Source organism: Monodelphis domestica, chromosome 6 (assembly GCF_027887165.1).
Source record: "Monodelphis domestica isolate mMonDom1 chromosome 6, mMonDom1.pri, whole genome shotgun sequence".
In the NCBI taxonomy this organism is placed as follows: Eukaryota; Metazoa; Chordata; class Mammalia; order Didelphimorphia; family Didelphidae; genus Monodelphis; species Monodelphis domestica.
Window position 1 is genome coordinate 223,381,546 of NC_077232.1, and position 26,078 is coordinate 223,407,623.

The 26,078-nt window shown below is 34.6% G+C and overlaps 1 long non-coding RNA gene across 1 annotated transcript in view; it reads left to right on the forward strand.

Moving 5' to 3' along the window:
* LOC107649307 (uncharacterized) overlaps window positions 1-26,078 on the forward strand; it is a 69,980-nt gene that overhangs the window by 15,153 nt on the left and 28,749 nt on the right. Inside the window, exon 2 of the long non-coding RNA XR_008912968.1 lies at window positions 11,618-11,738. This is a non-coding gene — a long non-coding RNA (uncharacterized LOC107649307). The remainder of the gene's footprint in view (window positions 1-11,617; window positions 11,739-26,078) is intronic.

The window sequence follows — 26,078 nt, forward strand, 5'->3', positions numbered from 1 at the left end:
CCTCATTCCCTCCACCTGCCTGTCTTGTTTTTATCTCTGATGGTAGAAAAAATTATTAAGGTTGTTCAAATATGTGCTATCTACAATTCTTTAGTATTCATTTTTGACATTCATTAACATTTTTTGAGTTCCAAATTCCATCCTTCCTACCTCTCCCCAACTCATTGAGAATCAGATATTTGCTATCATAATCAAATCAGATATTTGCTATTAAAGCTGTACTGGTCCTAGTAATCTCATAGGAGAACATAGAATTTAGAATGGGAAGGGCTCTAGTGAATATTGAAACCACCCTTCATGTAACAGAAGAAAACTGAGAGCCAGAGAAGTTCAGTGATGTAGGATAACCAGCTCATAGGAATTCAGAGGTTTGTGTTATACATAAGGTAAAATCTACCTGCAAAAAATCTTCAAAACCATCTGATCCAGCTCTGGCATTTTATAGAGGAATCCAGAGGGAGGCAGTATGATATAATGGAGGACTTAAATTGGTATATGACCTTTGACACTTTTTTGGGCGTCTCTTTAGCTGGAAAAAAGAGGACTAGACAGCTTCTAAGGCCCTTTCAAGGTTTAAATCTATGGTCCTCTAAGGATAAGTGACTTGTTATACGATTGCATTATAATATCATTGATGTAAAATTGAGGATATTCGAGGCCTGTCCAGCAGTGTGCTGGAGCTAGCTATAATGAACTTATGAGGGTTGATTTTTGAATTTTCAGTGTAAACATTTTCACCTCTGAAGTTAGAAAAAGCTACAAATCATGGCTTGATTTATTTTTTGGTTGATGGTCTAGATATAAGAAAGTGATGGAGAAAATGTTAAAAGTGCAGATTTAACTTAAAAGTATGTCATGCATTTTTTAGAAAGCCAGATGGTAAACATTTATTGACACACTCCTGTTTCTTATCCTTTCATTATAAATTTGAGGAACCTAAAGAGAAGAGAGGTTAAGTCACAAAGATACCAAATGAGAGAGCTGAGATTCAAACCAAAGTCTTGGGCTTCTAATTGAAATGTTCTTTCCATTAGATCATCCTTCTCATGAACTCTAAATGAAATGCCATAATAGACCAAGTCTCATACAAGAAAAATTGACCTCTATCTTTTTTTGTTAAGAGCAAAAAGGGCATTCAATTTAGTTTTTCAAATATTTTTTTTCAATTCTCCCTCTTACATCTCCCTACCCAATAAAAAGAAAGCCAGAATCCTGATAGAAAGATAAACACAAAAAATATCTCATGGTGGTAATGTCCAAAAATGCATTTCTTATTTTACATATTAGTCTAGCACATCTTTGCCACAAGGAAAGCAGCTTTGCTCTTCATTAATCCTTGAAATCATGGTTGGTCATTGTATGATGAGAGTCCTTAAGTCTTTCAGAATTTTTTTTAGAATATTGATGGTATAGTGAAAATTGTCCCTTTATTTTTGCTTACTGCATATGTATCTTTCCAGATTCTCTGGAACCTTTTCATTTCTTATGATATAATAGTATTTAATTTTTGATAATTATGAAACATATCACCATTATTGTAAAATTTTCATAATTATTGATGTCCTCTACTATTCAACTAAATCTCTAAACTTGCCCAAGATCATAAAGGCAGTAAGTGGTAAAAATGATTATCAACTCACGTTCTTGGGTGCTACATCCAGCATTCTTTCCATTATACTCTATTTTCTCTCCTTTTCACCTCAAGATAGAAAAAGGATATTTCCTTTCATTAAAAAGTTTAAAATGTCAATTATTTCCCCATGTCTCACATAATGCTCTGCATTTAATAGGTACCCAATATATTTTATGAACTGAATTCTTTCAACAGAGGGTATACATATAGAGGATAATTCTAGAAATATTGAAATAGCCATAACTTTCATGCTCTATTTGCCATATATTATTTTCTCTATAGTTATGTGTTTAGCTATCTACATTAGATATTATTTGTAGATATATTTATGGTTTCAAAACATTGTTTATGATTAAGTTTTATTTTTTTAATTTTTAGAAGACAAATTCAAATATTTTACATTATGCATTTTGGAAATATAGAAAATAAAAGGAGCAAGAACGAATTTAGAACAAAAGAGTTGAGAGGGTTGGGGGCACCATAATTTTGAGGATATGAAAAAAATCAATTCTTAAGATGTCTGAAAGAAGGGAAGATTTCAAATACTTGGAAAAATAACATACCTTTTTATTCCCCCACCAAAAAGCCACTGAGGAAAATCTCAATAATTATTGTAACAAAAGCCTATTTTTCCTTCTCTTCAATATCTTTATGAGAATAATCTAATAAATATACATCGAGGACATCATTGAAATGGTTTGAGAAGGAAATAAAATAGCATTTATGTAAACAACATTTAAAGCAAGCTACATTTTTCCAGTCATACAATTGAATCAAAGGCATAAAGGACATAAGATCCCACTGTGTTTGTTGCTTATTATCTATTTTTAAAAAATCTCCAAGTAGAGCAAAAACATCAACTTAAAGGGTTTTTTAAATGAAATTTTTTCTGATAATTTATGTCAGTCATTCAAGAAGTCTTGAAAAATATTGATGGTATATATTATTCAATTTAGTGAAGAATTAAACAGGGATAAATGATTACCACAAACATGAAGGATGTCCAAAAGAACTGGAATGGAAGAGGTATTTCTTGCACAGTCCAAATATGTTCCAAATGTTTCTATTAGAAGATTACATTATTCTCATTGCATCAAACTCTCCAAAAATAATAGAAAATCCTTAATAAGATATGTAGTTATCCAAAGGAACTCAGCCTTGTTATCCACACAGGAAAAAAATTGAATGTATAAAGAATGGTTATTTTACAAATTATGACATACATTTGGGTGAATTTGTTTTTTAATATGTTTGCTTTGGAATGTCAGGCCACATAAATAGTGATATGGGCACGGTATTGAATAAAAGAAAGAGAACGGGGTGAGTTATCTTTTTGAAATTATGTAGTCTTTTTAAAAAATGGAATCAAATTCTCCAGTAAACAAATACAATCTATTTTTAAACATCATTTTCTTTCTGATGACAAATATGTCTGTAAAGACATAAGCTAAGTATGTACTCACCAATTGTGTTCATTTCTGTAATGGAGGAGATCTACTTTAGATTCAAGGTTGAAGAGAGATTCCCTGTAGATTATTAGATCCTTCAGATAGTCTTGGTTAGTTATGACTTTCCAAATTACACCCAGCTAGATGGCATTGCAGTTTCCTATAAGAGATCTCGATAATCACTGAAAGGAGTTTTGTCTAACCACCCACTGGATTAAGTCATAGGGGATGAAGATTATTTATCACGTAAAATTCAACCTGTATTTATATCTGGTATAGATAGTGTATATGGGTAGCTAGGGTTAGGCAAACAGGATTTGAGAGTGGGGAGAATAGAGGACAAATTGTCTGGGAAATTGTAAAGATTCTTTACTTTCTCTAAAAATTCCATGAAAAGTGATCCATTTAAAATACTAAGATTTTACTGGTCTTCTTAAATGTCAGGAAGACATGGAAAACTGACATGCTAAGAAATTAAGAATGAACCGCAACCCACATAAGACACCAGCATTTCTTTATAACTCTAACACATCTCAGCAGCAAGAATTAGAAAGATAAATTCCATTTAAAATCACTCTAGACAATATAAAATACTTAGGAATCTGTCTGCTAAGACAAACACAGGAACTATATGAATACAACTTCAAAACACTTTCCACACAATTAAAACTAGATCTAAACAATTGGAAAAATATTAACTGCTCATAGGTAGAAAGAACTAACATAATAAAAATGACCATCCTACCCAAACTTATTTACTTATTTAGTGCCATACCCATCAAACTACCAAAAAACTTTTTTTACTGAATTTGAAAAAAAAACATAACAAAGTTCATTTGGAAGAACAAAAGATCAAGGATATCCAGGGAAATCATGAAAAAAAAAATGTGAAGGAAGGAGGCCTTGCAGTACCAGATCTCAAACTATACTATAAAGCAGTGGTCATCAATACAATATGGTACTGGCTAAGTGACAAAAAGGAGGATCAGTGGAATAGACTTGGGGCAAGTGACCTCAGCAAGACAGTCTATGATAAATCCAAAGATCCCAGCTTTTGGAAAAAAACTCACTATTTGATAAAAACTGCTGGGAAAATTGGAAGACATTATGGGAGAGATTAGGTTTGGTTCAACACCTCACACTCTACACCAAGATAAACTCAGAATGGGTGAATGACTTGAACATAAAGAAGGAAACTATAAGTACATTAGGCAAACACAGAATAGTATACATGTCAGACCTTTGGGAAAGGAAAGACTTTAAAATCAAGCAAGACTTAGAAAAAGTCACAAAATGTAAAAGAAATAATTTTGATTACACCAAATTAAAAAGTTTTTGTACAAACAAAACCAATGTAACCAAAATTAGAAGGGAAGCAACAAATTGGGGAAGCAATCTTCATAAAAAAATATCTGACAAAGTTCTAATTACTCAAACTTATAAAGAGGTAAATCAGTTGTACAAAAAATCAAGCAATTCTCTAATTGATAAATGGGCAAGGCACATGAATAGGCCATTTTCAGTCAAAGAAATTAAAACTATTAATAAGCATATGAAGAAGTGTTCTAAATCTCTTATAATCAGAGAGATGCAAATCAAAACAACTCTGAGGTATCATCTCACACCTAGCAGATTAGCTAACATGACAGCAATGGAAAGTAATGAATGCTGGAGGGGATTGTATTAAAAAAAAAAGATAAAAGAAAGAGGGAAGTTTGTACCCCAAGGGAAGTTTGGACTTTTGGTATGGAGAGGGGGAAAGAGACGAGAACCCAGTTCTCAAATTGAGGTTCAGGGGAGACAGCAGATGTAAGGGGTTGGCTCAGAGAGACAAAAGAGGGTTTGAAGATTTTCCCCCTTCTGCCTTCCCTCCTTAGCTAAAGCTGCTCTCCCCAATTTGCTCTTGTCCCTCTTGTCCCCCCTCCACTACTCTAGACCAAAAGGTCTCCCCTTGATCCATTCACTCACACTCAGATTGGGGAACAGATAACTTTTAAAGTTAACTCAATCAGATAATACAAAAGGAAATAATGGTCAGGGAAGAATGGGAAAAGGAAAGTGGGAAAGGGGGTCCCTGTCTCTATCTAAACCCTTTCCACTCTCTCTTTGAGTTTGGGGGGAACTCAGGTCTTGGCAGCCTGAGCCCCTGAGAGAGAGTCAGGTTGACTCACCCTTGAGCAACAGGAGCTGAGGTAAAGTCAGTTCAGATTTCTCTTCAGAAAGTCCCTTCAATTGGGAAGTATTGGGGGAAAGATTTCCAGTCACCAGCAGGAAAAACGGGTAACCCTCTGGAGAAAGTCTTTTTCTCAACTTCTCTCTTCGGCTTCTCAAGCCTGAGAGACCCTCACTGTTCTCCAAGCCAGAGCCTCCTCCTCCTCTAGAATCCACTCATGGGGTCCCTCCCCCCGTCGATGTGATCAATTTCACATACTCTTCAGCCTGGCACTTTTCTCTAGTGCCAGCCTCTGTCACAGGAAAGTCAGGCAAAGTGTGGCAAAGTCGGGACATTAATTCATTGCTGGTGGAGTTGTGAATTGGTCCAACCATTCTGGAGGGCAATTTGGAACTATGCACAAAGGGCGATAAAAGAATGTCTGCCCTTTGATCCAGCCATAGCACTGCTGGGCTTGTACCTCAAAGAGATAATAAGGAAAAAGACTTGTACAAGAATATTCATAACTACACTCTTTGTGGTGGCCAAAAATTTGAAAATGAGGGGATGCCCTTCAATTGGGGAATGGCTGAACAAATTGTATATGTTGGTGATGGAATACTATTGTGCTAAAAGGAATAATGAACTGGAGGAATTCCATGGGAACTGGAACTCCAGGAATTGATGCAGAGCGAGAGGAGCAGAACCAGAAGAACATTGTACACAGAGACTGATACACTGTGGTACAGTCGAATGCAATGGACTTCTCCATTAGTGGCAATGCAGTGATCATGAACAACCCAGAGGCATCTATGAGAAAGAACACTATCCACATTCTGAGGAAAAACTCTGGGAGTAAAAACACTGAAGAAAAACAACTGCTTGACTACATGGATCAAGGTGGATATGATTGGGAATATAGACCCTAAAGGAATATCCTAGTGCAAACATCAACAGCAGGGAAATAGGTTCTGATCAAGGACACATGTAATACCCAGTGGAATTACACATTGGCTACGGGAAGGACCGGGTGAGGGGAGGGAGGAATAGAATATGATTGTTGTAACCAATGAATAATGTTTGAAATTGACCAAATAAAATTTTAAAAAAGTTAAAAAAAAAGAATGAATCGCAGTAGGAAATGAGAAACTCATCATTAACTTGAGTGGACTTCAACAGACAACCAATGAAGAACTCCAGAGTGGAACAAGTGTAAAAGATGTAATCAAGGAATGGAATGACAGGAAGAGAAGGAGGGCTGGTCACACACTGAGAGTGAGTGATAACAGAGTGATAGTTAAGGGACAGCACTAGTGATGAAAGTCAGTAAAGAGGAAAAAGGTCTTGAGTCAGGTCATGGGAAGATGTGGACAAAAGTGGCATAGTTTCAGCATACATGAAGAAGTTGTGATCTATATCATTGAAACTCCATTGTTGTGTATCTCATCATTTTCTGAAGATATAAGTTACCTAAACTCAATATTCTCATTCTAAATTAACTTCAACCAGGGAACAAAATGAAATGTTTTATTATATGTAATGAAAGCTGTACGTCTGGGAAGAAAAACGTGAGCTATTGTGCACAAGAGCAATGATAGATAACTCATATGCTCTATTGGCATTCACAATAGCTAATAATAATAGCTAGTAATATCTATCTATTTTTACACATACATTTAGGTTTATTTGCATATACACATTTATATAGTACTTACTATGTGCCAGATACTTTATTAAGTGTTTTATAATTATTATCTCACTAAATCCTCACAACAACCCTGGGAGGTAGGTGCTATTATTCTCCGGGTTTTACAGATGAGGAAATTGAGATAAAGAGAACCTAAGTGACTTTACCAGCCTCATATTTTTTTCTCACAGAGAACAAAAAGACATGGATGATTTTTAATTTTCACTACTAGACAGAATACCCAGATTCCTGAGAGCAGAGGCTGATTGAAGAAACAAAGTGGATCATTAACATGCCTGCCCCCCAATATGGTACCATTAACTGCATACCACATCAAAAAATTCCAGAAGTTTAAAGTATGAATCAAGCATCATTATAAATATTATAACATTTTAGAATTTTTTTTTACCATTTTATTTGGGAGTCCTTAATCTATCAACTATGCCTTTTGAATGGCCAGTCAATAGCTTTGTGCCATCACATTACTTCTAGTTAAAACTGAAAATCCAAGATGATAAATAGTTCTTCTCCTTCCCTGGTGTTTATATCCTTCAAGCAGCTAAAGACTTTTATCTTATCTCCCCTCAGACATCAGGCTATCCCACTTCTTATGTCTTTCCTTATAAATCAAGCCCTTAGTTTTCAAAGTGATTTTTTATACTCTCCACAGAATTACTTCACCTCCATCTGCCTGTTTCACTTTCAGAGGAACCTAATCTTAACTAGAATAATTCCACTAATTATATTGGAAACTACTACATTCATTGACTTGATTATAGTCTATATGACATACTTTCCCTCTGAGAAACTTGGGGAAAAAGAAACAACTAATTGTTTCCTCTAAGGTATATAATATTAAAAATATTTTTAAAAGCATTATATTGACCAAACTAGGTGAATAGTTCTACAATGCACCAGTACGTATTTATAGTGTAACCTAGACCATAGGATTGTACACATCAATTATATAAAATAAGATAAAGTAATTTAAAGAGGGAGAGATTGATAATCACTGTAGACAAAGTGGTGGTGGCAGTGGTAATGTCAAGAGACAGTAGATGAACCGTGCTTCTAAGAAAACTAGAAATCCATGAAGTAAGTGTGAGGAAGAAGTATATTTTACATGTGATATATAACTTGAACACTTGAATCATTGGGAACTGGATGCAACTAGTAGGATAGTTTTAACTGAAGAAGTGTATAACTTTGAAGGTTGGATTTGGGGCCATCTGTACTCAATATTTTTTAGTCCAAGATCTTTACAGATAAAATCAAGACTACATTTGCAAAATATATGATTGATTCTGAATTTCAAAGTGAATGCTAAAATTCCAAGTGATGGAACAAAATAAAAATCAAAGTTAATAAGGTAACAGAATAATCCTGAAGAAAGAGTGTATATAATTCAGTTGAAGTTCATGTACAAAAGGATTAAAAAAAATAGAAGAAAGAACAGTGAAAAACTGGCTAGGAACAAGGAAAATGAAATCTCAGAGATAATAATTGATCACAAGCTGAAAATTGAGTGTAGAATGCACTAACACCATGGAAAAAAACTAATTTATTAAAAGGATTATGATATGTTAAGACTGGGAAGTAGGGTAATTCTTCTATTATTTGAATCAACTAAAATTCTTATTTGAGTACTGTGTCCAGTTTGGGCCTGTATGCTTTAAAAAGGATATAGAAATGAAAAGGGTTCAGAGAAGAGCAACAAAGATAATTAAATGAATTGAAAAGAGGACCTATGAGGAAAGGTTAATGGAATTGAGGTTGTCTAGCCTAGAGAAGAAAAGAGGTGAATTAATTGCTTTCTTCAAGTACATGAAAGGTTTTTATGAAGAGGCAATGCTACACAGAGGACCAAACAAACCACCACAATAACAAGGGGAAATGAATTTAAGGAAAAACAAGAGATATTTCAGTTGGACATAAGGAAGAACTTAGACTCATAGAACTATAGCAGTAAAGGACATTGAAGTCATCATGTCTAAACCCCTTGTTTTTAGGTGAGGAAAATGAGACTCTGAAATATTAAGGAAATTACATCAAGTCATATGATACTTAATCACAAATCAGACCTAGAATCAGGGATATTCTAGAGGAAAGCTGATTGTTAATTTTTTAATGTGAGCATTTATGCCTCAAAAATACTTAAATGCCACAAATCAATGTTTGGTTTACTGCTTTGGTGATTCCCTAATTTAAGAAAGTATTGGAGAAAATATTGCAGATGAAACTTTAAGGTATGCTATGTTTTTCTCAGAGTTGGTTCTTAAGTATTTCTCAGCACACCCTCATGTGGAACCCCTGTTTTTGAACCCTGAGTTCAGTACCTTTTCTCTTGCACCATTAAAACAGAGGAAATTTAAAAGAAAAAAAAAATATATGGGAAAGGTAAGTATGGAATGCTGAGTGGCAACTTCAAGTGAATAGAAATTAATTTCCTCTAGATAGTTTTATCATTTTATTTCCTGACAGCAAAAATGTAGATAAGAAGTCCAAGAACCCTTTCAGTTTTATTATTCTATGATTATTATTCTTATTTTACAGGAAGAGGAACAAAGAAAGCAAAAAAAAAGGCTAACTCGGGGCTTTGAAAATAAAAAGCTGGTAAAAGAAAGAAGTCTCTTTTGCTACCCTTCTCTTCCCAAATCCCAAACCATTAGAGTCCCCTTAATGAACTCTTAGTAGGAATGGGGTGAGGGAGGGAACAGAACCACTTAATAGATGGGATTTTTCTGATGTCTTTACATTATCCTTACTTTCCTTTTCTTAAAATTGATTGAACCATTGCTTTCTAGAGATGTATTTCTGCCAAGTGGTTCCCAAAGTGCCCTGGTAGTATTTTTAATTTAGATTTTTAAGCCTTTTCCTTGAATCAGATTGAGAAAAAGGGAGCGAGCTGCTCTACTATGGCAACATTTCCTTAATTACTGGGGTTTTCTCCCCATCTGTTTCCTACCTACTCTGAATCCTCAAGATTCTGACATGCATAAAGGAAGTTATAATTTATTTTTTGTAAGTGATGAGCTAGAACAGAATAAACATATTTCAGTAACTCCAAAATAGAGGAAAGGTAAAAGAAGGAAAAGGAGGTCTGGATTTGGAATCAGAGGAGCTGAGTTCATATTCCGACTTCATACCCTGTTTAGTGTTGAGCAAATCACTTAATCTCTCCTGCTCCAGTTGCTTATTCATCTGTAAAAAGTAAAAAAAAAAAGAATGTTTGGCATGGATCATTTATAAGACCTTTTCTGGCTCTAAATCTATGATTCTATGAGATATTAATCCTGGGTACTTTGGGCCACAGACTTGTAAGTAATTGAAGGTCTTTAAAATGATGCCTTCCCAGACAGAGCTCTGCCTGTGTATCCGATACTGCTTAAAGCCATTGTTGTTGTGCCTCATAATTTTCATTAAATCAAACTTTAATTAAAAAGTTTCTGCCTGGAGACTCTTCCTTTGTAATCCTAGGAAGGGCTCAGTAGGACTGTTTGCCTGTTTGTGACAATATTAAATGTCAGACTGAAAAATGTCAGCTAAGCAGATGGATAATTGTATATTATAACTCCTTTAATGTACAGATATATTTTTAGCATAAAATTTAACAGCATCTGTGAATGTAGTCATTGATCATTCAGGAATAACCTTGCTAGACATAGACACATAAGCACATAATGCACATTTATCCACACACAAGCTTAACACAAATATTATTAATAATAGTAATATATTCATTAAGCATCAACATTGCCCAGAGTATTGCTCATTAAATAAAGGCCTTATCGACACAACCTTAATTACTTAGAGAGAAGACTTTAGGGGAAACTCATCTATGAGGCCTCCTAAGTAGGGGATCTCTCCTTATAAAGTGCTGAAAAGCATGTTGTTGTGGCATTATGGGGAGGGATTTAATATTTATCCATTGGCTTGTCTAGTGCAAAGCACAAGAGAATTCTAGTTTCTTTGTTTCCCTCCAGAGAAAAAGAAATCACAAAGGCAATACTGCCGTGATTGCACAGAGTGGCTATTATGGAATTCAGCAACCTCAACATGCATTATGGCCCTATCCTTCCTTCACTCATCCACAGAATAGAAGTAGCTATGGGGATGACTAGGGTGATATGGTAGCTAGAGTGCTGGGTCTGCATTCATCTTCCTGAGTTCAGATCTGGGTTTAGCTGTGTGACTCCACTTGACCCTGTTTGCATCTGTGTCTTTCCTGTAATATGGTGGAGAAGGAAATAGCAAAACCTTGCCAGTGTCTTTACCAATAAAATCCCACTACTAGGCATGAAGAGTCGAACATGACTGAACAACAACAATAAGAACGACTGGATGGAGTATTCATTTATAGCCTTGATGAGATTTCCTTTAGCTTACACTCCAAAATTGACCATATCACCCTTAAACCCACTAACCAGACCTTCTAATTAGCATGCTTGGTGCCCAGAAAAAGCATCTCTTTAGTGTACTTTCAAATAAATCATCTTTTTATTTTACAAAATGGAAATAATATATGAAATAATTAAGGCAAATTCAAGTTAGAAGGTAGAGATCCTAAAGAAACAACACTTTGGGAACCTATAATGTCACCCTCTACCTGTCCCAACCTCCTTATTTTCCATTTATTTACATTTGTTACTTCCTTATTACAATTCTGGTCTGTAAAAAAAAAGATACTCTGATTCTAGGAGACTGCTGCTGGAGAGGCAATCATCAAAGGAGAGAAAGGAGGGACCAGACCAAGAAGGAATTCAGCTGCTGTTCATGATGTAAGAAAGAAGTCATGTAGACCTTTTTTTTAGCTATGTGGTAAGTTCAATTGTTTCTGTAATTCAGGAGTGAAAGTGCTATCAAAATGCAATTAGAACAAATTTAGAATTTATGCAAACTTTTTTTAAAGTAAAAAAAATACATTCTAAATGTCAGTGCCCTAGGGATGGTTCTAGCTGTTTAGCTCTAGTTACAATCTTCACATTCTCTGCCTCTTTCTCTTCAGTTTTGAAATTTCACTTTGTGACAGTGGATACCAATCCTCCTCAAAGCAGCTTGTAGGTGCCAAAATCAAAACAATGGCTTAAACAGCTCATCTTAAAAGATGTGAGACCCAGGGCAGTGACTTGATGAGCAGTGTTTTCCAAAGCATAAGTTCTCTTTTTGTGGTGGCAAAAATTTGGAAATTATGGGGATGTCCATTAATTGGGAAATGGCTGAACAAATTGTGGTACATATTGGTAATGGAATATTATTGTGCTATAAGAAATGATAAAGAAGATGATTTCAGAAAAATCTGGAAAAATCTGTAGGAACTGATGCAGACTGAAAGAAGCAGAACTAAGAGAACATTGTATACAATAACAGCAATATTGTATGACAGTTATCTGCAAAAATTTGACTATTTTCAGCAATGCAGTGATCTGGGATAATCCTGAAGGATTTATGACAGGGAATGCTATTTATCTCCAGAGAAAGAACTGTGGGAGTCTTCTTTCACATCAGTGTATTTTTTATTTTATTTTGGGGTTTTGGTTTTTTTTGAGTTTGCTCTTATAACAGTGACCAATATGGAAGTGTGTTTTACATGACAATAACAAATAAAAACAAAAACAAGGTATGAGTTCTAAGGATTAGGAATAATGCCTTATAATGCCACCTGTCATGACTCCCTTATGGTCAGTATTAAATAAAGGTTTATCAAATAACCAAAGTGAGAGCACACTGTATAGCCAGCGTTGTATGAACAACCACCATAGGTGTTGCATAAGAACAAAAGAATATATTCCCTAGTGTTCTATTGGAGTTTAGGGTAAGATATATGAAACAAAAAAATGAGTGTTTAGATAAATGATATTCATCATATATTTGCAGGAATTGAGAGGAGGATTCAAGGTAGGTCTCGGTCTCTGCCATAAAGAGACTGGCAACATTTGGATAGGTAGAGAGTAAAGCTGCAAGCAACCCAAGCCGGAAAAATAGGAAAATTATCTCATTTTCTCCTATAACCTTCCTTCCCCAGAACAGGAATTAGTGTAAGTATGTATTTCTGGGAAGTCACTATGATTTCTGGTAGGCTTCATTCATATTTTTTATACAGATTCATTTCAAGGATAACCATTTCAAAATAATTGGTTTTCTTAGTAATTCTACATATTTTATTTTATTCATTTTAAAATCTTTATTTTGAGAAATGGTTCATAAGGTTTACTGGACTGCCAAAAGGGAATATACAACAAAAAGTTTAAAAACATCTCCTCTGGTCCAATCCTCTCATTATTTATTTGAGGAAATTGAGGCCCATAATTAGCTGAAACAGTGGACTGAGTGCTGGTCCTGGGGTCACAAAATTCTGCCTTCAAATCAAATTTCAGACAATTACTATCTCTGTGATTTGGGCAAATTTCTTAACTTCTCTCATCCTCAATTTTCTCATCTGTAAAACGGGAATAATAATAGCACCTCCTAGGCAGGATCATTCTGAAGATTAAGTAAGATAATAGTTGTAAAGTGCTTGGTATATGGCCTGGCACAAAGTGAGCATTATTGTTGTTATTAGATTCATTCAGGGTCACAAAATAGAAATTAGTAAAGCTGAGATTTAAGTCCAGGTCTTCTGATTCCAAACCCAATGCCCTTTCCATTCTTTCCATAGAGTGCTTCTCTTCATAATGAGATTCTGTAGTCCTTTTGCAAAAGGATGGGACCTGAAAATCTTGGTTGAAAATTGCATTGATTCACCTATAGACACCTTATTACTGGTGACAGAGGAAGTCATATCTATAAGCAACCCTGAACATAGAGAAGAATACAAGAGCTGGGGACTTATTACTGGCAAGCAGGAACAATGTAGGAGAGCAAAATTCAAAAGTATTAATGTCTGACTATCATACAAGTTGTCATAGAGTCAATAAAGAATCTCAGCCTTTGGAGCTGCTCACATTGGTCAATAATTCAGACACTCCTCTCTCCAGCACCAACTGTGTCCAGAATGTTGTGATTAACCTTGGAGGAAAGGAAATTCAAAGATAAATTAGATTTTTTTCAAAGATTTTCATAAAAGATAAATTACTGCCACAAACAACTTGCATCCTAGAAGAGGAATGATATGTAAAAAACGAGTATCATGAAATTTAAACATGTTGTATATAAAATGCTGAACTTTGGATTAAATCATAGATGCAGGTGGCTTTAGAGAGATCATTCCAACCACTAGGCTCATTGTACATCTGGCCTCAAAGGAGAGTTTGATTGTGAGACATCTTGAAAATTATTTTTTGCAAATGAAAATTCTTTAAAATCTCATTCATATATGTTTTCATATGTTTGGATATATTCATATATCCAAAACTACCCTCTAAATTACTGTGTGAAGTGAATGAGTAAGACCTGTGAAGTTTTATTTCTTTTTTTTGGAAATAATTGCCAACTGTTCCTAAGGGTCGCAAACATTTCCAAAGCCAAAGATCAGAATCACTAGAGAAACTCTTAGGGCAGTTAAATAACTCAGTTAGATTCAGCATAGTGCTCAATGAATAGCACAGGTTCATTTTCAATCTTCCTCTGTTGGCTTTTTATCATACCTAAGATAGCCAATGTGCCTCCAACAAATTCAAATGAATGACCTAGCCACAATGATCAGCGTTCAAGAAAGTATTTAGAAGGGTCAGCATAGATCTAGCATCTCTGTACTCTGATATTTCAATGGATCTCAGCTCTCATTCTTTACAGGAATAGAGATCACAACACATCCATACCTACCCAACCCACATTCTTTCTTTGACATCTTCCTCTCAATACAAATCATAAGGCCACCCAACTTGTTGGGTCAAAAGAAGAAGGTTAAATAAGGAGGCAGCTTTTCGCCTGAATTGTGGCCTGGATCCACTGCCTGAAGTGCTCTTGAATAGTCTGTGGTAATGAAGTCTTTCCCTTATGATATATGAATAAAATTCTCATTTATTTACAAGTAGGGCTTTTAAAATATATTGTGAACAGTAAAGACGCATGAACATTAATATTAGGAGCTAAGTCATTTGATTCTGTTTCCTGTGACAATGCAGCTTCATCTTCAACCTAGCCATTTTCTACCTTGATACATTGATCGATGGTCCAAACTAGTGACAACACCTGGTATGACACTATGCACTCTGAAATCATGGCACTTCATCTCTTCCTCAGCCATTTTCTCTCTTGCTCCCCCAAACACAAACTATCTATTGTTTTCCGTCTCTTGCTCTGAGAAATGTAGTCAAATGTATATTATCTTTATCTCTGAAAGGACATGTAGATTGCTTTTCCTATTGCTCCACTGACCATCTTTAGGATTTCCCAGACTATAACTCACTTCCCTGGCTACCATTTATCTATAAACATGATTTACCTCCAATAAAAATAAAAGATTCTTGAGGGCACGAACTGTCTCATTTTTGTATAGGATGGTGGTTGGCTCATATTAAGTGCTTAACAAATGACATCCATCCATCCATTCATTCATCAGTAATAATAAATAAAAACAGTTGTGGATCATGGGTGTACCATTATGGGTTTACTGAACTCTGAAGCTATAGGCTTATCTACCATCAAGTCTTAGGACTTCTGTTACTGATACTCATTTCTATTTCCATATTATCACTATGTCTTCTTTCTAACCCTCAGTTCCCCATCATCCTAGCTTTGTTTTGAAGAAAGGAAATAGGATTTCCTCTTCTTCCTTACCCTGTTACTTGAAAGTAAAACCTTTCTGTAAGGTGTTTTAAGGGAGTTTTGTTACTAAATCCTACTGGGAAAGGAATTACATTAAATTAGACAGAAACAAGAGAAGCTACAAATGTATGGCAATCTTAATGGTTTACTTTGGTGCATCGTGCACAATAGAGAGAATTACTTTTTTTCTTATTCTTCATTCTGCATCTTTTTGTCTAGCTTATCCCCTTCTTCTTGCCTGTCTTTTTTTTTCTTTTGGCTATGTCATCAGTGTAAAGTGACCAGTTGTGATCTCAATTCAACATTGATCAAATTCCAGGTAGTGGAGAATAGCTTTGGTTTGGCAAGGATTTTGTGTCAGCTACTCTGAAATTGACTTTCAATATTTTGAGAATCCAGGAATACTTCAAGTAGCCTTCTCCATATGAAACCTTCTTCTAGACTTCAGGCCCACCTAAAGCTTAGATCAGACATAGGATCCTCTGATTCAGACTTGGAAAAGACCTTAGCAATAATGTAGTACAGGCTATTCATATAAGGAAACTGAGGCCAAGAAATATTATATGGCAGCACCTGGCTAATATCTTTATATACCCAGTGCCCTAGCACAGGCAGACTTATAATAGACATTTAATAAATATTTGAGTCATTGAATTCAATTGGTTATAAAGTAAGAGAACCAGGAATGGGAATCAGGTCCTCTGACTCAATGTCCTGCTCTTTCTAATACTCTATGAGATTCTGCACTTGAACCTCAGAAGGTCTAGTCCTTAATTCTAGGACTTTAGACAAGAACATTCTTTTCCTGAAGCTTTTATTCAGACCATGAAAAACTTTTAGTTGCTCTATTCAAACTTTTGGAGATCTTGACACAACAATTTCTCTAGCACACACACACACACACACATACATACACGCTGTCTGTCTGTCTATTTGTCTCCCCCTCTCTCCCTCTAATCATTCCTCTGTTTTATGGTAGGTAGATTTGTCCGAGTTATAATTTGCTAGCTGAGTATTCTCCTAAACCATCTTTTGGGTATCTTGGGTATGCTGGAGGCCATGTAAGTATGGGCAAAATACCAAGATCTTCATGATTCCCTCCTTTAGTTGAAATCCTTAGAATTGTATTTCCCGCCCTCCCCAGACTCCTGGATCCTAGCTTATTTGGAATAGTGATAAATGAACAATAGAAATTTTGTTTCAACTGGCTTCTTTAGCCACCCCTCTCAGGTATCTGAAAAATGACTTATAGCCTCTTCCTAGTGAAGAGTTTTGGTAAAATCTAACTATACAATTACAGTGGGTCATAAGTGATATTTTTAGATGGGAAAGATCATATACATTTCTCCTCCTTCCAAAATATATTACTGTTAATAAAATCAACATATATATGTATATATATATATATACTTTAACCCAGCTAACAAATATTCTCATTTTTCTGACCAATTAGAATGCCATATAATAATTACTTCAGCAGAGCAATTTTTCAGAAAATGTCTTATTCACAATCTTATTACCATATATTCTGTATATTTAACTATATGAGTAATTTATCAACTCATAAAGCTAATCCATTGTGAATAATTACATTAATTGGTCCTCTGATTTAAAAAAAAACTCCATCATTTTCTGTTGCCATTAAATTCAAACAACTTCAATTTACTCAGCTCTGGGTTGATTTCAAGCCAGCGACCATGTGGTTTTAATAAGGAAACCTGAATCACTCTACTTGGTGGTTGTGTTTTTTTGTTTTTTTTGTTTTTTTTTTTTAATTTTTCTCATTAGCTCCTGCCCTCTATAATTAAGGACCTATGCCAGTTTTATTTCCATATAAGTTCTTTCCCCAAACCAAACCTTCTCACTTAGTAATTCAGGTTTTTTTTTGTAGATTATATAATTATATTCTTCCTTGATTATGCTATTATTATGACTATACTTTCTTGGAATGCTTATATTAAACTCAGTCTCTCAGCATGTGAATTCAAACACAAAATTCACTAGACACTGTAGAACTCAGTGAGCACTCTCTCCCTAAATTATACATTTTTATAATGGTGTTATGCCCTTTGCAATGTCTACATTTCTCCTTTCTGTTCCCTGTGGGTCTACAGTTTTATATCTTACTTAGTTTCATTCTTAAACATTGATATTGCTCTCGGTACCTTCCAGGCCTCTGCTGTTCCCTTTGCCTGGAGTGTTCTGTGAACACTCTTGCCAAGAGTCCTCCAGCTTCCTTTGTGATTTCCCCTAAAATTCAAAAATGTTATTCCACTGAGCCTGGGGTGATTGGCTACTTTGTATAGGTCTAATTACCTATTTGCCTGCTCAGTGCACAATCAAGAATCCTTTTAACATTTTCACTTCTTTCCCTGAAGACGCTGCGATTTCAGGGTCTAGTCATTTTCAGATTTCTCAATTTAGAGATGTAAACCTATTTAGGATTTCAATGAAAGTAACTCAACCAGCTGCAAACTTTTATGGTTTTCATTATTTACTGCAGTTGTTGGGTCACATCCCCTTCTGTATGGCTCTGAAAGTTCTGTTGGTTTAAATTTTGACCCTTATCTGAAGGGGAAAAGTGTGTGTGTGTGTGTGTGTGTGTGTGTGTGTGTGTGTGTGTGTGTGTGTGTGTGTGTGTGTGTGTGACAGAGAGACAGAAAGAGAAAGACAGAGACAAAGAGAGTAAGAGAGAAAGAGAGACAGAAAGAGACAGAAACAGAGACCGAGAAAAGTCAATAAGTATTTATTTATTAAGCTTCAGCTATATGCTAAGTACTTGAAATAGAAAGTAAGGTAAAAGACTATCCCTTCTTTCAAGGTGCTCCAGGTCTAATGGAAAAACATGCAAACATTTATGTACATAATAAATTAGAGAAAAATAACCAAGAGGAGGCACTAATATTAAGGCAGAACTGGAAAGACTTCTCATAGAAGAATAGATTTTAGCTGGTATTTAAAAGAAGTGAGTATGTGTGTGTGTGTGTGTGTGTGTGTGTGTTGGTATTGGAGGGGAGAAAGATGGACGAAGAGGATCTTTTGTTAACCTTATCTAAACCAAAGCTTGTAAGTGTGTTGGTAAAGGAAGGGTTTTAGCTATGCTGTATGTACTGACTATACATTCTGTCCTTGTGAGCTAATTTGTTATTTGTCAGAGAGGGTTGAACAAAGGAGTTTGCTGATCATTTTTATGAGCTTCTCAGGAAATGGCTATTTGTTTGGAATCCTTTGATTATGCATATTTCTTCCCACAGAGGCACCTTGCTAAGAAGATAAAACATATCCTGATTAAGGTTTTGCTTTAAGATGAAATCAGTAGGCCATGGCTCTGGGAAAGACTAATTCTGGACCTTTTACCTAGGTTTAATGCTGGCTTATTTTATTATTTTGTTTTACTTTATTTCCAGACATCCTTATTCCATTCTTTGTTCCTTATCCTTAGTTTTAATTCTGACTCTTGCCATGGCATCTGTCCTTCTCTACCTCTAGGACTTCTTACAAATACCTCCTTTCCCCTGTCCTTGTATCTCTTGGCTATACAGCTAGAAATGTTTAAGATTTGCCAAGCACTTCATATATATTATCTTACTTGTTTTCTCTACCAATTACTTAAGTACTATGGATGTTATCTCCATTTTATAGAAAACTAAGGTTCAGAGAAATGCCCCAGGACTGTGTTATAGTCAGGCACCCATTATTTCTCCCTTTTTTTTTCTCTTGGCCTTCCCAATTTCCTTCAAGAGCCGGCTCAAATGCAACCTTATCAAAAGTTCTTTTTTGGCCTCCCCCTAACCTTACCAGTGCTATGCATCTCTCTGAGTTCTCTTCTCATTTACACTGTCTGTAACTTATATGGCAGGGTGTCTCTCCCTTTAAAATGGGATGTCCTAGAGGGAAGGGTCTGTTTTTGCCTTGCTTTATATCTGAAGTGTTTAGCTTAGCACCTAGTAGTCATTTAGTAATGGGAAATGATGACGACGACGACGATGATGATGACGACAATGATGATGATGGTGGTGGTGGTGATGGTGTACAACATGCAAGATGTTTCTGATTTCCAGGGATACCTCAAGGTTCTGTGGCCAGGGTGGCTACATTATCATTTCTCCCCTTCAGGTTCCCCAATCTAGCATGTCTTTAGGGATTGTTTTATATTTATGTCTGTACTGTTTATGAGCATTCTTAGTAGGTTACTCATATAGTAGGCCATGACCCTTATTAAAAAACTGTCTAGTGTGTCCTTATATATAAATATATCACAATAGTTTCCTGTTGGGGAGAGTAAACCTCATTAGATTTTATGTTCAAAGAGTTTGGTATACTCTAAATAAACCTGCTTCATCTTTTCATGACATTATGATATATAATGATATTAGTAATACTAGCTCACATTTATAGACCTCTTTAAGCATTTTAAAAGCACTTCATAGACATTTTTTATATTTTAGGTGCTTATTTTAGTAATTTATTTAATCATTATTATGTTTTAGTCTCTAATGGGCCACATAAGTTAATAGTAAAATCATCCCTGTCTCCAATTTACTTATAAGTAAACTGAGTTTGGGAGTAACTTATCCAGAGTCACATGTAACAAGTAAGTGCCAATTATGAAATTCCAACTCAAGGTCTGAGATTTGAAACCAATTCTATTTTTTGCTACACCATACTGCTCAAGGGAGGAGAGATGCAAATATGCTTGATTTATTTTCAGAGATTTGACTGCATCAAAACAGACAAGGTGATTTATGAAGTGCTAGACTGATAGAGAGCCTTGAAATAGAATGATTTGCATCCTCTTTGCTGTTTGTTGGTAATTAAAATGTCTCTCTTTTCTTATGGTGTTGCCTTTGAATTATTAGCCACTTTAATCTTTACAATTATTTTTTAACTTTAATGTTTTGTCCCCTCACTTTTCACTTTACTCCCTGGTCTTTTCGATGTTTAACAAGGTACATGCTTTCCATAATTACACTCTGTGTTGTTTTTCATTTATGTATGTAAAATTATCTTTTGTATTTATCACTAACCAATTTTGCATACACATTTTATTCCATTAAGCATGTGAGTCCACATCTTTGAAGATAGGTCATTGAAAATTTACAGGTAAAAAGTGATAGAGTTAATTTCTTTTTACATACACTAAAGATGAGTACTATTTCTGAGATTCATTTCTGCCTCACCACTTTCTATCCCATTTCAAACTTAGTCTCTGCTTTTTGTACACTTAGAGTTCCCAATTAAATCAGAATGCCATTATGGTATCATCTCCACAAATACACAACGAATCTCATTTTGATCTTTTAATGTACTCTAGTCTCTGTCTTGGTATTAAAATTACTGATTACTTACTTCCACTCTGGCCTTTTTATACTTTTTTCATTTGCTCTGTCATTTTTATAGTCCAGATGCTTCGTTTTTGGTCAAGTGGATTATAATATATTCCTACAAGTACACTAGTTCATCCCCTAAAACATCTACAACTTCAGTGTATAATGTCTTTATGGCCACACATGTTTCTCATGTGTCCCTCCTTGTCTGGAATGGCTAATAGAAATGTGCACTCAATGAAATGCTTATGCCAACAGGAACCCAAATGGATCTTGCCAAGGCTCACTATCATTACTAGATATGTTACATGGAAAAAGTGATCTTTGGAGCAGTCTGTGGTATAGAAATGATGAAAGCATATTCAGCTATAATCCCTTTCAAATAGACCTTTCTCTTCACTGTTGCAAATTGAAATACATCCTCACCTCTTTCTGAACTAGTCTTGTCTATGTTTTATATATATATATATTTATATATATATATATATATATATATATATATATATATATCCTTCATTTAAAAAGCTACCAAATGAACAAAAGGTCTTCTACTTTTTCTTTGAATATTTTATGGTTGTTACTGTGGTACTTGAGTTGGACCCAGTAGAGATATTATACACATATATAAAACCATTAAATATCTATAATAATAAATATTATATCTATAATTCCTTGCTCACTCACTCAGCTTGATCAGCCAACTTCCTTTTCTAGTCCTGTATTTCCTTGATGTCTGTTAACTGGAGTCATGAAGACTAGAGTTCAAATCCTAACATTTACTAGGGGTCAGTTAGATATATTGAGCATTAGTTTCTTAATTCAAAAGATGGAAATAAGCTATCAAGTAAGATTATTAAGAAAAATGCAAATCTTGAAGAAGCAGCTACAACTTTATTTTTATGCCACTTCTTTCAAGTAATAAATAATTGTTGCAATATACTACAGACTACTCATCTCTAAACAATGTGGTTTTAGTTTTCTTTTGTCTGTTTGAAATGTTGCTTTTCCATTAAAAATACTCTCTCATAGTTACCTGATTATTAAATGAAATCATATTTGTGATATGCTTAGCATAGTGTCTGACTCACAATAACTAATATAAAATGCTTATGAGCCTCCTCTTCTTCCCTTCTCCTACCTCATCTTTATATACTTTTCTAAAGGTAAGAGTTTAGCTCAACAAAGTATGTACATTTAAAATATGGAGTGAGTTTTAATTGCCTGTTAACAAAAGTAATAACTTGGCATTTAAAAAGTAGCTTCCTCAGATCTCCCTGAAAGCTAAGTAGAAAGATGTACAGATAAGTTTTTGGTGTAGTAATGGCAGCAGCAGCATTGGTAGTGATAGTAGTAGTATAAACCATTACATGGTGCTTTCAGCTTTGGAAAGCATGTCACAAATACTTTCACAACAATCCTGGTGTTATTATTATTCCCATTTTGCAGATGAGGGAATTGAACATCAAAGAGATTAAGTGACTTGTCCAGTGTCATAGAGATAGTTGAGGCCTGAATTTTAACTCGAGTTTTCCCTGACTCCATGTAAAATTGGGTATTCACTGTACCACTTAGGTAGCATAGTTATAATTATATCTATTTTGTAGAATGAGAAAACTGAGGTTTTTATAGTGATGGTAATTGATGAAAGGAAACGTAGTTAGCTGATACAAAAATCATATAGTTCTTAGACTATTATATTCTCCAGTTGGTACCTTTAATATACAACTATGTGTAATGACTAAAAATTCTGTCTTCTTGAGCCAAATAGAAAAGTCTGGTCCTTTTCAATTTGACAGGTCTTTAAATACTTATGTTTTTATTTTTTAAATAGGCTATATTTATCTAAATGCTTAAGCTATTATGTTCCCCTGAATCTTATTTTTCCAAACTAAACATTCCTTGTCCTTTCAACTGCTCTTGTTGTGTCTTGAACCAAATTCCCTTTATTCTGGGTTATTCTCCTCTGGATACTCTTTACTTAATCAATAAATATTCTTTTTAAAAACTATAGTACAAAGGACTAAGCATAATATTTGTTGTTTAGATGTTCAGTTGCATCTGACTCTTTGTGATCACCACATGCCATCCATTGGGTTTCCTTGGCAAAGATACTGGAGTGGTTTGCCATTTTATTTCTACAGTAGATTAAGACAAACAATGGTTAAGTGACTTGTCCAGGTTCACACAGCTAGTAGTTCACACATTAACACATGACAGATTTGAGCTCAGGTCTTCTTGACTCTACTTCCAGTTTTATCCCCTGAGCCATCTAGCTGCTTGAACAAAATATACCAGGGGCATTTTCATGAGGTCAGAGGGCAGTGAGACTTTCCCCTCTCTATTCCGGGAAGTTAGGTTCCTTATAGTGCAACCCTAGCTTACAATATCTTTTTCTGGCTTGTATATCATATCTCTAATTCATACTGAGCTTATGGACCACCAGTACTCCAAAACCTTTTTTCAGAACAAATAATGTCTCTCAAGTCTAGACCATTTTATACTTGTGAGATTAATCTATTTGTGTGCTCAAGTTCAGGACTACTCTCTACTGAATTTATCTCTACTGAATTTTACCTTATTAGATTCATCTCAAGGCTCTAGCCTGTTAAGATTGTTTTGGATCCTGGCGGTCATCTAGTGTATTATATAAGATATATAAAATTTGTGGTCTTCTGTCGCCTATGGAAAGGTAGAGTAGCTCTGTAAATCTGATAAGATTCTCCAAAGTCAATCAATCAGTCAATTCAGCAACAAATATTTATAAAGCACCTTTGATATGTAGCATTGTGCCAGGCTCTAGGAAAACAAATAAAAATGGAAAAGTTCCTGTCTTCAAAGAACTCACATTCTGCTGGGGAAATACACACACACACACACACACACACACACACACACACACACACATGTCAACCTGTATTTTGCCACTTGATGGATTTTTACAAGGGAGGATGGCAAAAACTCTATTGGAAAATGTTTGAAATGAATGCACACCAATAGTGCTGGTACACATTTCTAATCCCTGCTAATAGGGAAACTGAGGTTGGCAGATCGCTGAGCTTCAATTTCTAAGTGGATTATGAGTTGTGGAGAAGGTACTTATCTGTGTTGGTAGATGTTTCCTCATTAGGAGTTCCTTAAACCAGTGAAATGATAGATATGGCAAAATAACAATATGACATTACTTGTATTAACTAACAGGAAGGATTCTGAGATAAGTACTGGACCTGTGATTTCATTGGTATAGAGATAAGGACACTCTATCAACATTGATCAGCATTTTTTTTTGTGATGTTATCCTCTTAGGCTGTTGCCTAGTCTTTGAATGATTGGTGATTTGGAAATAGTCATAACAGGCAGTGTTAGGACTATTTCTCAATCTACTAAACTCTGTTACCTTTCACATTTTAACAGGGTAATTTTTTGCGGGGCAAGGGATGAATGTTGTATAAACATTAACAACACTTAATAATTGCTGGCACAGAGTAAAAACTTAATAAAATGTTTGTTGACTGAGTGACTTCTTATTAACTGCTTGTCTGTTGCCTTCTTAAGTTTCAATCAAAGATATTCTTGATATGTGTCCCAAGTAAACATCTTTACATCTAAAGAATTGGCATTACAGAGGACACACAATGTAATGGCAATAATTATATTTAGTATATATAGGCTATAGAATAATATCAGTGATGGTGTGTATGTACCTGAGTTGTGCCATTGAATACATCATCCTGTATACTTAGAAAATCCTAAAGAATCAACTGAGACATTAAATAAAGTAATTACAACTGCAGCAAAATTGTAGGATATGAAATAAACCCATATAAATCATTAGTGTTTCTATATCTGACCAACAAAGACAGACAGCAACAAATAAAAAGAGAAATTGCATTTTAAATTTCTGCAAACAATATAAAATACTTGATTGGCTACCTGCTGACATATCTAAGAACCATATGAACAAAATTACAAAATACTTTTCATACAAATAATGACAGACATAAAAAGCTGGAGAAATATTAATTATCATGGATAGGCTGAGCACTATAATAAAATTATACTTGTACTTAATTTATATATTCAGTGCCATGCCAATCAAACTACCAAAATTTATAGTTATAAAAATAATTATTTAATTCATCTCAAAGAATAAGAGATGATGAATATCAAGGGAATCAATGGAAAAAGTTTATTTTTTCCAATTTTTTGCTTTCCTTCTAATCTTGGATACATTGATTTTATGTTTTTGCAAAAAATAATTGAATGTAATCAAAATAATCCAGTTTATATATCATAATGCTTTCTATCTTTTGTTTAAGACCACCTGTGAAGGAAGGTGGCCTAGCAGTATCACATCTTAAACTATATTACAATATGGTAAAGATAAAAAAAAATCTTGTATTGGAAAAGAAATATTGTGATGGATCAATGGAATAGAGTTGGTACATAATATATAGAGTGACCATAGTAAACTAATGGTTGATAAATCCAAAGATCCAAACTTTTGGGAAAACAATTCATTCACCATTTGATAAAAATTGCTAAATGGAAAGCAATTTGGTGAAAACTAGGTATAGACCAGTGTCTCCCCACCATATACAAAGATAAGATCAAAATATGTATCTGAATGAGAAATAAAGGGTGATACCATAAGCAAATCAGGGGATCATGGAGTAGTTTACATGTCAAATTTATGGATCCATAATATGACCAAACAAGAGACATTGAGCATTATGATATGTAAGATGGATTATTTTGATTTTGTTATGTTAAAGTTGTCATATAAGCAACTCAGTGTGTCCAAGCTTAGAAGAAAAGCAAGAAATTTGAAAAAAATACCAAGTATCTCTGATAAAGGCCTCAATTCTCAAATATATAGGGAACTGATTTAAATTTATAATACTAACCATTCTCCAATTGATAAATGACCAAAGGATATGAATAGGCAATTTTCAAAAGAACTCGAAGCTATCAATAGCCTTATGAAAACATGATCTAAATCACTATTGATTATAGAAATGCAAATTAAGACAACTCTGAGGTAGCACCTCACACCTCTTATATTGGCTAATATAACAGAAAAGGAAAACAAGTATTGGAGGGAACATGGAAAAATAGGGACACTAAT